General features: G+C 41.1%; 1 non-coding gene across 1 annotated transcript; it reads right to left on the bottom strand.

Annotated features, from left to right (window-relative positions):
• Window positions 1-7734: 7734 nt before the first annotated feature.
• trnad-guc (transfer RNA aspartic acid (anticodon GUC)) lies at window positions 7735-7806 on the bottom strand. Its single transcript has one exon. It is a non-coding gene; the product is annotated as a tRNA-Asp (tRNA).
• Between the last annotated feature and the right edge of the window lie 4883 nt (window positions 7807-12689).

Below are 12689 nucleotides of genomic sequence, written 5' to 3'. Positions count from 1 at the left end.
ATACGCTCGCTTGCAGGCACATGCACGAATGCATGCATGTACACACACACACACACACACACACACACACACACTTCAGTGGTCAAACATTTACTAAGGACCACACAAGAGATGTGCTCGTACATGAGAGAAGTATCTGCACTCTTTTGTACCAACAGACAAGAAAATGCAGAATGAACAGAGAATATGTCCACTCTCTCCAACACATCTTCATATGCCAATGTTCTGGGATAAGCCACACTGGCCAATGCTGCACTAGGTAAACGTCAGGTCTATAGTCCTGCTGAGCCCCAGTCTAGTGCAGCAGCAGTCTGTGCTTAACCATGGTGCATTCTGCTTTTCCCTCTACTTCTGTTAATTCTTATGTATACTAAATAAATATTACAGCATGTTTTTCCTTTCACAACAGAGATACAGGGCCAATCATGAGTCAATATCCTAACCAAAGCAAACAGAGCTATCCTCCCTCACACCTGCGTAGTCACAGATGAATTAATGACCAAATCTTGCAGCAGGAGACCTGCACAATGAGCACAAGTGACCAGTGACACAGCAGGGTGCTCACAGTGCAGTAACCCCTGAGGCCTACCCCTGGTCTCTCCTAACACTGACCTCTGACCTGCACACTGCGCTCTGACCTGCACCATCACCCACTGTTAGGCAAGGCGAGCTGCAGCCGAGTGGTGCTATGGAATCAAAGTGGCTGACTGTGTCTGTAAATCATAATCAACATAATAAGCTCTTTTGCATCTGTATTTCTCTATTACACTTTCATTTCAACTTTACACAGCTAACACAGAAACTTAACTGCAGGCCTTGGCCCCTTGCATGGAGATGAGGAGTTTGTAATGTGGGGAGATCAGATATGCAGACTTTTGAGTAAGCAGATGGAAACTCAGCAGTCATCCTATCACCTGTGTTCCTGTGGTCTTTCCATGCTTTCCACTACCAGACTGACCTTGAAATAACAGCCATGGTGTTTTAAGATAATCTGTCACATTAATATGTTCAAATGCCTAAATCAAACAAATGCCTGACAGACACAGTTTAATGGGAGGTGTTTAAACAGGAGGTTAATGGGAGGAGTTTAAACAGGGGTTTAATGGGAGGAGTTTAAACAGGAGATTAATGGGAGGAGTTTAAAAAGGAGATTAATGGGAGATATGGTGAGTGTTGGCAGTGGGGGCAGGGCTGACAAGAGTTACTTCACTGTGAGTGTGTACAGTGTGTGGACCATCTTTCAGTTGTGGTATGATAATACACAGTTGGACACAGAGGAGACTGTAGAAAACTGAGTGTTACTCTAACTGTCTCTCTGGACTAATAATAATAAGAAGAAGAAGAAGAAGAGGAAGAAGAAGTTTATTTAGAGCCCAATATCACTATTTATAGTCTCAAAGGGCTTAACATGTCTATAACAAAGTCAAATCGAAATTAAATTATGCATAAGTTCAAGAAAATGAAGTCTTTAGTCTCGTTTTAAAGGTATGGAGAGAGTATGCCCCCTTAACTTCTGTACGTAAACCATTCCAGAGGAAGGGAGAGCAGTAGGAAAAGGCTCGGTTGCCAGCAGACTTCTTTTTAACTCTTGGAATGACTAATAGTCCAGAATCTTGAGAGCACAGGGTGCGAGGTGGGTTATAGGGTGTAATTAAGTCAGACAGGTAGGAGGACGCAAGCCCATGTAAAATTTTATATGTTAATAAGAGGACCTTAAAATCTGCCCTTGCATGAATTGGGAGGCAATGAAGGGAAGCCAGGACAGGGCTAATGTGATCAAACTTCCTCGTTCTGGTCAGAATTCTAGCAGCAGCATTCTGGACCAGCTGAAGACTATTGGTACTAGAGGCAGGCAGGCCGGAGTAAAGAACATTGCAGTAATCGAGGCGAGACGTGACGAATGCATGAACAATGGTTTCTGCATCAGCCATACTTAGAAAGGGCCTAATTTTAGCAATGTTACGGAGGTGATAAAAGGCAGTTTTGGTTGTGTTTTTGATATGAGTGACTAGTGAGAGCCTAGAGTCAAAAATCACACCAAGGTTTTTAGCTGAAGAGTTTTGAGAGATGATGGAGTTGTCAAAATTTAGGGTAAGATCACTAAATGACCAGCATTTCAGTCTTGCCTGCGTTAAGCATCAGGAAATTTGAAGACCTCCAACCCTTAATAGCACAAAGACATGCCTCAAGGTTAGCCAATTCAGAGCGGTCATTATGCTGGAACGGTAAGAAAATCAGAATATCGTAAGCATAACAATGGAAGTTAATGTTGTAACTACGAATAATGTCACCCAAAGGGAGCATGTAAATAGAGAATAGAAGAGGGCCAAGGGCTGATCCCTGAGGGACACCATAGTTAAGCTTATGGTATTCAGAGGTCACATTATTATAGTGGACACACTGCTTTCTCTCAGAGAGATAAGATTTAAACCAAGAGAGCGCCCGGCCACGAATGCCAATTTGGTTTTCCAGGTGCTTTAACAATATGCTGTGATCGACTGTGTCAAATGCTGCACTCAGATCAATAAGAATAAAAATAGAAGTAGCTCCAGCATCCATGGCTAATAAAAGATCATTAGTTACTCTAGTAAGCGCGGTTTCAGTAGAGTGAAAACACCTGAAGCCTGACTGAAATATTTCAAACAGACTGTTAGAGGACATATGGGCTATCAGCTGAGCAGCTCCAATTTTTTCAAGTATTTTTGAAAGAAACGGGAGATTAGAGATCGGCCTATAATTATTTAATGCTGCAGGGTCAAGGTTCGGTTTTTTAAGTAAAGGCCTGATCACAGCTGTTTTAAAAGCGGAGGGTAAAACACCAGACTTAAGTGACATATTCAGAGTGTTTAAGATTGTTGGGCCGAGAGCCTAAAAAAGCTCTATGTAAAGTTTAGCAGGTAGGGGATCAAGGAAGCAAGAAGCTGGTTTAGCAGAGTGCACCAATTTGGACAGCGCGTCTAGAGAGATAAGGTTAAATTGAGTTAAAGGGTGCACATCCTGACTAATCTTAGGCGCAGTAATGGAGTGTGCAGGCAGTCGGATTTGATAAATTAATTTGAATATTACGATGAATTAAAAATTCAACAAAATCGTTTGCAGTAAAAGGGCTAGATTGAGGGGAGTGATTCTGGGTAAGTTTAGATACTGTATCAAAAAAGAACCTGGGGTTATTTTTGTTAATATTAAGTATTTTCGAGTAATACCCGGATTTGGCTGTGTAGAGAGCGCGTTTATAATCTCTCAGGCTGTCGTGCCATGCAAGGTGGAAAACCTCTAGTTTGGTTGCCCGCCAGTTTCGTTCCAATTTCCTACACCCCTGCTTCAGCGCGCCGGTCTCATTATTAAACCAAGGTGTTAAGTGTTTATGGCTATTTTTTTTTATAGTTAATGGTGCTACCATATCTAGTACATTACGAAAGGTAGAATTTATGCTGTCCATCAAGATCTTAGCTGATCATTGAAAGAGTTTAGAGCAGTAGGAAGCAGATCAGCGAGCGCAGCAGTGGTGGAAGCATTAATGCTATGGCAGCTACGAATTGCGGTAGAGAAAACTGGCATGAACGGAAGAGTTACTTGGAAAGTAATAGGAAAATGGTCTGAGAGAGCAGCGGAGTAAGGAGAGACGACAACGTGAGAGATATCTAGTCCGCGAGCTAGAATAAGATCGAAAGTGTTGCTACGTGGACATATTGGTTAAAGCCAAAAGTGTCTATGATAGCTGTAGAGCAGATACCAGTGGTGGGTTTGACTTAATATGTGCAAACACTATCGCTTCCAGACTGGAAGAGTGTGGCATTAGCAGGAGACCAGTTATGCTTCATAGATTACATCATGAGTCACAAAAAGAGGGATTATGTTCACATACATATTTCATTCATCTCAAAGGTGTTAGATATTTAACATGAGTAAACCTAAGGAGAGCCCGTTAAGGATGAGCACAGTTTAGTGGCTGTGGATGTCTCAGTCTGACAGAGGGAACACTCAGGCCAGGCCTGTGTCTGTGTGGTACTGGTGAGTGAGGAGATCTGAGAACATGTCAGACATCACACCTCTCATGGCCTTGTAGTCCTGCCTGCCATGCTGACCTGCATCAGTCTGCAGGAAGAGGGAGCATAGCAAGTGCTGCAGGCAGAGAGTGAGAATTTGAGCTGTGGACTCATGTAGGAGAAGCAGTGACTGACGTGAGTCTGTGTGCTGATTTAGTGCAGTGTGGGGTGAGACCTGCATCTTTAGCACTCTAAGGCCCTTATCTGACAGAGACTGGAGAGGGCAGGACTACCATTATGTATAATAGTCCATCTCTGAATACACCCCCACATAAAGACAAGTTTATTCACAACATTTAAATCGCACCTCCGTATCTGGATGTAATCCAGATGCAAATAAACTACTGGAAATGTCACCTACCTTATTATTATTATTATTATTATTATTATTATTATTATTATATTATCTTTCTTCTTCTTATTGTTTTTGTTGTAACACTTCACAAAATATCTCAACATTGATACAAGTTGAATGACAAAGATACAACTACATAACTAATGAGGTTAATAGGAACTTATTGTGTAATTTTTATGTATAAAATTCCCAGGCTGGGCATAAGGTTCAAATAGGCAGGTCATACACATGCAGTCTGTCATCTACCTGACCTCAGACAGCAGCAGCCTTTTTCACACAGTTAAAACCCATATCATTTGGAGGAGACAGCACAAACATGAGAGTGAAGAGAGTTCTTCCACATTTGATCGGATGTTGGGAGGTTCAGGCTTAAATGTTTCATTCAGTCCATCTACGCAGCTGTGTGCGGCAGTCTGCAGAAACTGAAATAGAGAGTATACTGTACCATGTTATAACACTACTGATAAGGCTGATTGCACTGGTCTATCAGTAGTCTGTCATTAAAAGATTACCATGAGAGGAGATACTGCATTACAAATGCACTGCACTGTATGTCATCTAGGGAGCATACATATAGCCTTACATGTACGTTTGATAGTAATGATTTTTTCACACAACACGTCTTTCCCAACACAACAGAGAGGAATCTGTGAGTCCCTTGAGCATAGATTGATTTTCATCTCACCTCAGCAGTAGACTTTGTTTCTCAGTATATGTGTGAATGTGTGTGTGTGTGTGTGTGTGTGCATGCGTGTGTGTGTGCGTGCGCACGTGTGTGTGTAGATGTGGGTATGGGTGTGTTTGTACGTATGCGTTTATGTGTGTTTGTATGTATGTGTGTAGGTATGTCTGTATGTATGTTTGTGTGTATGCCAATGTTTTTAATCATCCTAAGCACAAATATCACACAATGATTCCAGACTCTGAGAAACTTCTCTTAACACTAAACCTTGATTTTGTGAAGGAGCAATCTTAAGGATGTCTTTTACCGGCTTATACAAGAGACTCACAGACAGGATCAACTCATCATTCTGTAAACACTGTAGGCAAAACTGTAATTATTATGTATTTGAGGGCAGTAAAAGATGTAATTCTTCATTACACAGATCTCTAATGTGACACAGTTTGTGGCATGCACACCTTTGTGAAATGAGAAATATATAATTGAAAATACCTGCTAGGACAAGTAAAGATGACCTGTTTCCAATATTTAAGGATGATCCTTCCATCAGTTTAAAAAAAAAAAACAACTCCTCTGCTACAATAGAGTCTTAGTACAAAGCTTATACACTGATTTTTGACACAAAATTTGTTTGGCTTTATTACCAGATCATGGTCTGTTGGGGGCTGGATGCCAGCTAAGGTACGCAAAGGTACAAGCTTTCATTAACAGAATAATGATAAGGTTTATGTTTATCACCTCTATATGGTAAGGGTTCAACATTATCCTGTTAGCCTAAAGTGGAATCAAACCGAGTCAATATAAATAATGCAGCATGCAGTCAGTCCATTTGTACAGCGGGGCACAGTCTATCTTCACAACACAGAGTTCATGTAACACAGCATGGCACAATCCATCTCCTTAACACAGTTAAAGCACTCTGCTGCATTACTTATGGCTGCTGGAGCACCAGTGCTGCACTCGAATCAGAATCAAAATCAAAATCATTCTAAAACATCTCGAAAAATTCTACTACATGGTTCAGTTTGTTTGTTCCCTCTTTTCCTTTATCTTTTATCTTCACTTCTCTGCCCCAACACTGGGGTATCCATTCTGAGGTCTACAAGGTTCCAGTCACAGGCATCCTCTCCCTGATTGAAGCCTATATACTTCTGTCCCTCCTGCCCAAACCTCCTGCAGGCCCCTGTTTTGAGCCAGCGGCCCACCTGTGATGCTACTCAACCTGACTGTGAACCAGAAACAACCTGTCCTTCATAGCCATGTCTAAATCTCAGTTTTAACTATAGCAAAGCCAATCATTCTCAGCCACTATACAGTTGGTCTTAAGGACAAACATACTGATATGAGCACTGCTTGGTTATCAAATTAATATGTTGCCACTTAGAACTCCTTAAGCCTCATATATTAACTCCTTTTTACTGTAAACCAATCATAAATTTTAAATAATTGCATACACCATTGAATCTGTTTACCCTGGACTCATTCTACACTGTGAATGTCTACTTTACGTGCTGGCCAGAGGAGGACGGGCTCCCCCTGTTGAGTCTTGGTTCCTCCAAAGGCTTCTTCCTCCTATTCACTTCATTAGGGAGTTTTTCCTTGTCACTGTCACCTGAGGCTTGCTCGTGGGAGTTTAGGCACTGATAACTGTAAAGATGCTTTGAGACAATTTTTTACTGTAAAAAGCGCTATACAAATAAACTTGAACAACACAGTCCATGTAACACAGCATGGCACAGTCTATCTCCACAAAACAACAAAGAGTCCATTTACACAACAGGGCACAGTCTGTGCCCACAACACAACACAGAGTCCATTTACACAACACAGTACAGTCTATCTGCATAACTCAGTAAATCAGAGTTCAGGTGAACATGAGTTCATTGATCTGTGCTCATTCAAAACACAAAAACGCTGTGCTGAAAGTGTGAAAAACTCCCTGCTTCACCGCCCCGGACTATGCATAGAATTGCCTTGACTTGAATACGCATGCAGAAACTCAGCAGTTTATTGCTCGTGTTTCGTGTGCTCCGTTGTTTCCTCTCTGCCGAGGTTTCCATTTCTGACGCGTTATTTCTACAGTGTTGTGCATCATTGACAATGTCAGTTATCTTTCCGCGTTAAAGATATATTGTGTAAATGATCTTTCTATGATTAAGATATATTGTTTATTTGCGGGATATTTTCGTAGCAAAGCGGGTACAATTTCAGCTGTGCTTATCGATGCTAGTTAACCGGCATAGATATATTTGTATCACATAGATTCGTAATAGAGAAATAATTCGTCATTAAGTGAATGTTATTAGAACCGTGTGCATGTTATTACACCCTTGTGCATGTAATTACAAATTAATGTAACATGCGAAGTATTCATCCGTAGACCTTTCGTTAAGTTAAGTTTCGGTGATTGCACACACACACTGTGAACAGCGAGCAGTGAATTTGTCCTCTGCATTTAACCCATCCAACACACCAGTAGTGAACACACACCAGACGCAGGAGCAGTGGGCAGCCTTCCTTGGTGAGCGCCCGGGGAGCATTGGGGTTAAGTGCCTTGCTCAAGGGCACACAGCCGTGGACGTTGGGCCGGCAACCCTCCAGTCACAAGCCCGGTTCTCTACCCTTTAGACCACGGCTGCCCTACAAAGCTGCTCCCCGTCTGGGAATCAAACCCCGGTCTCCCGCGTGACAGGCGAAGATACTCACCACTATACTAACGAGGACACTCATTCAGTGATGATATTGTACATACTTGTCTGATTGTACTCTGACAATGTAAACCCTTTGTTAATTATTCATTTCTTTGTTTTCTCCAAAGAAACCACACACACTCCCATACACATACACATAACCAAGTCGTCATTAAAACCGTTAAGTCTGTAGAGCTGCAATTCTTTCTGACAGAAGAATGAGGCCAGTAGCTGTACAACCAGCGCAGTAGTGAACAAAGCAGTATCCTACAGAAAGAACTGAAGGTGTTGAAAGAATGCGTCTGTCAGCCAGTGTGTGTCTGTCCTCTCCAGAAACATGCTCAGTGAGTTCTAGCAGGATTACTGCACATAAACACAGCTAGTCCAGCAGATGGGTGCCTTTTTTCAGACACCTCTGACGCCAGCGCTAATGTACTACACTCAGTCTGACAGCAAACGGAGGGGAAATCACATATCTCAGCTGGCAGACTGCATGACAGGCTAAAGCAGCCAAGGTCGATTCTCATCCTGAGCAGACGAAGTAAAACAGAGTCGACTGGGAATGCCTGAAAAACAGTGGCTAGCCGTGGTTTTGGTGGAAGGTGGTGTCTGTCCTCATGAGACTCGATTTAAGTTGTACTGGACAGACTAACATTCAGTCTAACACACTGTCCAACAGAGACTAACACTCAGGCTAACACACAGACTAACACACACTTTAACAAGCTGTTTAACACACTGTCCAACACACCGTCACAGTCACAACCATTTCTTCTTTGTAAAAATCCTACATGCTCTCTGTTGTACGCACTGTTATAGTACTTCACAGATATCTCACTGTTACTATGAAAGCCATATCCACAGGAAAAATCACAGTAATCCCAAGGACATACACAAAAAACTGGCAAAATGATCCAACTTTGAGACACATTCAGCAGAAAACATGATTTCAATATGATTCTCCCTTGTTCTTTTCTGGATATGGGAGAGAAGACAGGGAAGCAGGAAGCCAGCAAGTTGATAGGGAACATATGGGGAGAAGAGACAGGAGACTGCCAGCAGGGACAGCAGCACAGGGCCACGTCAGGCACAGATGGTTTAAAGACTCAGATCTGAGAAACTGTCTCTGAATGTATCATTTAACAGATCGACTGTGGAATATGTTTCACCAATGCAAAATATCAGAGCTCACTGTCACATTGTCCTCTACCAGCGAATGAGCATCAATCATTTATATATCTGCTTATGAAAGTACATGCCTGTAAAAATATCTGTTTATAATACTGCAAACCCTCTCACACCTTCACTTTGTGCCTAAAAACTTTCCTACAGCCAAAGTGACAACATGTGGATTTCTGGTCACACATTTATGAGTTTCCATTACACTGGATGCCCAAAAATGAAGAGAAAGGAGTAGTCATTTCATAGCTGACTCTCCATTAGCCTTTAAATGTATTAGTTCAAAGGACTGTGGGCGTTTGGCATATCACATTATCTTTAGCCTGTAAGGGAGAAAAAAGCTAGATAGATTTACCAGTTGACTGTGTCTTTGGGTTTCACAGTTTCCCTGTTGTCCGGAGCTGTGGTCAGCATGTGAGAAAAGAGAGGCTTGTCGGAATGGTCAACAGGTTACCATCATAAATTGCCCTCTTCTCAAGTTCAAGAGTAAGCCATGATCACACGGTCTAAAAAAGTCTCCCTGCCACTTTTACAGTAGAGTTTGACCAGCTTGTGGGCAAACACTACACAGAAAGAGGTATAAAAAGCTGGTCAAATCCCCTCACATAACTGATTATACTATTATCCCATAGATATTCTTACAATTTTAGAGGTAAAGGAAATAAACTGCTTCAGCTGTATCATGTACACTGGGACTGGATGGACCAGTACTGCAGCCCAGTTTGGGCCGAGGTCTGCTCTGCAAACAGGCCCAGCTGTACTAAACTATCCCTATGTCTGTCAGCTATACAGCCCCCGAACTGTGGTTCAGTGTGGTACAGCATGAACACTCACAGAGTTAATATAACTCTGGTCCAGTGGGCAACAACATGAACAATCTTTAATATCATTCAGCTGAAGGAAATTTGCTGTGTACATTGCAGAACGTGGCACACTGTTTACAGTTTGCCTCTAGGTCTTAGCCACAGCCATTACTCAAGAAACTGTTTTGCGTGCATGTGTGTGCATGTGTGTACAAATGTGTACTCACATTTGTATTTGTGTGTAGTGTGTATGTGGATGTGCATGAACACACATACTGGTGTGTGAAAGTGGGGATGGTGCCGTCACTGCCGGAGTCTATCCATATTTAATGACTGATAAAGGTTCCAGTAGCTGTCTGCTTCATACACAGACCCACATTGTGGACTGGATACATCTATCAGACAACTTTAAGATAACTACTGACCACTGAAATCAGTCAAAATCTCTAATCTCTAATAAACCACTCTGTAATTGACTCCAGCATTTTTGTGCTTCATTTCACCTAAAGATGGTATTGAGCTCCTGAGGCAAAATCTCATTAACTGCCAATTACACAGACAATTCACACAGGAAGTGAATGTTAGCTAAAAGAAATTCTCTAATCCTGCCCTAGTACAAGCCTGTAAAGAACCTATCAGATGCTATCCCTCCCTCTCATAGAAAACTTGACAGACAGCTTTAAAGACGTATGCTACAGGACTAATGGGACTAGAGGTTTTAAAGATTAAAATATTAAAAACATTACAAATATATGGCTCAAGGAAAAAAATCCATGAAAAACCCCTTTAATACATAGATACATCTATGTGCAGCAATATTCATGAATGCATGTTTTAATATATTTGTGAATTTTACTGGAAGTCTGTTTTGTGATCACAAAACGTACTATTCAAACAAAATCTACTTGCCCAGCAAAAGCAAAAACGTCAGTAAAGCCTAATAACTTTGTTTAAACTCACTAGAACTGTCACAAGAACATTCTTTTGAGCCATAAATGTATGCTGGCCGTCCTATTTAAAGGTGTCGTGAAATTCAATAATTTGCGAATGAATTTTTTTTTTTTTTAAATCACAGATTTACTGGAGTATTTGTCAGTGCTTTGTAAACACCCGCACTGGGAGTCGCACATATTCTCAGTGACAGCATCTCAACAGGCTCGGCTGAGGTTGTCGATGTGCAATTGGTAGAAATAAGTGCAGTCTACGGTTCGTTATCAAAGGAGTGTCTGACGTAGACAAGGTGAAACATTTTTCCATTGTCCATTCTGAAACAATCACTAAATTAATACTTAAGTCTTTAAATTAAACCATTTTATACACGAATAATTTCATTCGTGTATAAAATGGGCACACTGAACTGAATATTTTTCCCATAAATTTCTTTCCGTCCAAGGCTACTGTGCAGAGTGTTACATTGTTAATAGTTTAATGCTATAAACACGACACCATTCCCATAAAAGAATCTGAGAAATGGCCAAGGTGCGCGAACCGAACGACCATTCCACTTTGATCACCGCCGAAATCGCTGCGCAACGAGATGTAATATAAGACGAAATGATGGTAAAAATAAAATAAACAACAACAAAATAACCGAAGTAATACTGTAAATACTTGAATGAGACACAATAATTAAAATAAGCATATTATTTTAAAAATCTGATCAATCATCCAAAAATGGATTCCAGTCTTCCACAAAATGATGTTTTATCACAAATAATTAAGGTATTTTGGATAGCATCTCTGATGAACACACCAGCACAATCCCAACTCATTACCTATTATAATTGCACATACAGACGTAAAGCTAATTGGAAATATGAAGGATAACACAAACTTACCAACGCCATATTTTTCGTGCTCAGTAGGTATCCACATTTTTCGGCTTTAAGATTTTAAAATACATGCTAAACAGTAACGCAATTACGCGTCATACAGTTCATCCCGATTCTTCCTAAATCAATGTGGTATTGTTCTGATCGCGATCCAGACCAGCGCAACCACAGACATGCATAGGTGCCGTTTTGGCCACTGCTGTATGCGTCTACGCATCCGCCATATTGAAGCGGTCAAGATCCGCTAGTAAACCAATATAACGTGTATTGAGAGATGCAGACCTCTGCAAAATCGACTGTAACTCGTTTAATTCTGAGCTGATTCTGAGCCGATCATGAAATTAGCTAGTTATTACCAAAGTATTCTTTTTTTATCCTTTTTATCTATATTTATTTATTTACAAGACTTTGTTGAACACTCGATTCTGACTGGCCAATTATGGCATTCTACGGTGTGTTGTTTCTGAGTAGCAGACCGTTGCTATGGACCAACCGCAGAATCTAACTGTACATTCAAACCGCGTCATATCTCATTACCATAAAGTTAACCGAACTTCAACTGTATTTTGACGCCCAAACCACCCTTGCTGCGACGCTCTTCGCCGCTTAAAGACGCTGGCTCTCATAGAAAATGAATGACTTCCGGTCACTTTGACGCTCTCGCCGCTCTCAGTGTGAACGTACAGTAACGAACTAATCGGGATAATACAGCTTCGCGTCGGGGTGTATCTCGCAATAATAACCGGCTCGCTGTATATGATCCCTTACATAGTTATAGTTAGATTTTTACATTAAAATATTTTAACCTAACCTAATTGCCCTTCAGTCACATATGTCTGCCGCTTAAGCCAGGACCATTTAGAGCTCCTGTTCAATTCCATCAAGGCATCAGGTAGGAATTATATTTTTGATAACATTTTCCTCAATTTTTGGAGGAATTCACAAAAGCTGAAATTCTAAATCTACACTTGATGTTGCCTATTCATAGACGGGTGCCTGCATGTCCGAGAAGAAGTTGTGGCTATTCAGAAGGTTATTGTTTTGGCATAGAACTGATTAGATCCGTCCCCAGTAACTGAATTTAATTCCAACAAGTAACTAG

The sequence above is a fragment of the Chanos chanos genome, chromosome 2 (assembly GCF_902362185.1).
Source record: "Chanos chanos chromosome 2, fChaCha1.1, whole genome shotgun sequence".
Taxonomy (NCBI): Eukaryota; Metazoa; Chordata; class Actinopteri; order Gonorynchiformes; family Chanidae; genus Chanos; species Chanos chanos.
This window is presented reverse-complemented; position numbering and strand designations above follow the sequence as displayed.